Source organism: Mustela putorius, unplaced genomic scaffold, assembly GCF_011764305.1.
Source record: "Mustela putorius furo isolate JIRA1106 unplaced genomic scaffold, ASM1176430v1.1 tig00004033_pilon_pilon_pilon, whole genome shotgun sequence".
NCBI classification, from domain to species: Eukaryota; Metazoa; Chordata; class Mammalia; order Carnivora; family Mustelidae; genus Mustela; species Mustela putorius.
Genome location: NW_025422169.1, coordinates 8,767,629 through 8,769,329, shown reverse-complemented (window position 1 = coordinate 8,769,329; position 1,701 = coordinate 8,767,629). Strand labels below are relative to the sequence as shown.

The 1,701-nt window shown below is 44.8% G+C and overlaps 1 pseudogene; it reads left to right on the top strand.

The window, feature by feature from the left end:
• The first annotated feature begins 597 nt into the window (after positions 1 to 597).
• Positions 598 to 1,232, top strand: LOC101672041 (annotated as a pseudogene).
• Positions 1,233 to 1,701: the final 469 nt, after the last annotated feature.

Below are 1,701 nucleotides of genomic sequence, written 5' to 3'. Positions count from 1 at the left end.
GTTGGTGGGAATGCAAGCTGGTGCAGCCACTCTGGAAAACAGCATGGAGGTTCCTCAAAAAGTTGAAAATAGAGCTACCCTATGGCCCAGCAATCACACTACTGGGTATTTACCCTAAAGATACAAATGTAGTGATCTGAAGGGACACGTGCACCTGAATGTTTACAGCAGCAATGTACACGATAGCCAGACTGTGGAAAGAACCCAGATGTCCATTAACAGATGAATGGATGAAGATGTGGTATATATACACAATGGAATACTGTGTAGTCATCAAAGGAAATGAAATCTTGCCATTTGCAATGACATGGACAGAGTTAGAGTGTATTATGGCAATCAAGATAAGTCAATTGGGGGCGCCTGGTGGCTCAGTGTGTTAAGCCTCTGCCTTCAGCTCCTGTCATGATCCTAGGTCCTGGGACTGAGCCCCAAATTGGGCTGCTCTCTCCTCAGTGGGGGAGCCTGCTTCCTCTCTCTCTGCCTGCCTCTCTGTCTACCTGTGATCTCTGTCAAATAAAGTAAATAAATAAAATCTTTAAAAAATAATAAGTCAGCCTTTCAATCGGGCGGCAGCCATTAGCTCAAACGTAGGCCAAGATGGGCACTTACAAGCACATCCAGGAGCTATGGAGGAAGAAGCAGTCCAATGTAATGCGCTTTCTTCTCAGGGTGCGCTGCTGGCAGTACCACCAGCCCTCTCCACACGGCCCCCCGCCCAACCCGGCCCGATAAAGCGCGCAGGCTGGGGTACAAGGCCAAGCAAGGTTATGTCATATATCAGATTCGTGTGCGTCGTGGTGGCCGCAAATGCCCAGTTCCTAAGGGTGCTACCTACAGCAAGCCTGTCCATCATGGTGTTAATCAGCTCAAGTTTGCATGAAGCCTTCAGTCTGTTGCAGAGGAGCGAGCTGGATATCACTGCAGGGCTCTAAGAGTCTTGAATTCTTACCAGGTTGGTGAAGGTTCTGCATACAAACTCTTGGAGGTCATCCTCACTGATCCGTGCCATAAAGCTATCAGAAGAAATCCCGACACCCAGGGGATCACCACACCAGTCCACAAGCGCAGGGAGATGCGAGGGCTGACATCTGCAGGCCGAAAGAGCCGTGGCCTTGGAAAGGGTCACAAGTTCCACCACACTATTGGTGGCTCTCGCCGTGGGGCATGGAGAAGACGCAATACTCTCCAGCTCCACCGTTACCGCTAATCAAAGTAATGTTTGTAAAATTCTTAAATTCTTACCTAATAAACAATTTAGGACAGTCATGTCTGCTTAAAAGTGTTCTTTAATTTGTCTGTTAAATTTTGTTGTCTTCAGATTGTTCCATGAATGCATTGTCACATTACGAAAGTTAAAGTGCAATAATGTTTGAAGACTATAAGTGATGGTGCATCTTGATTCTAATAAGATAAACACTTCTGTCTTTGCTTTATTGTATTAGGGAGTTTATATGTCAGTGTTCAAAATACTGTTTGGTGTAAAAGGTATAAAATAAATTATGTAAAAGTGGAATGCATAAGCTAGCCATGTAGATCTGTTGGTGCATGTAATGAAACCTACAGCTTCATTGGGGTGATGTAATGCTCTGGTTTACTCTCAAATGGCTGTTATTAGGGGTTTGGAAAGAAGAAGCTTTTAAAACTGGATCTTGCTTGGAAATGTGAAGACTATCCTAATCTTTAATCATGATCATACGCAAA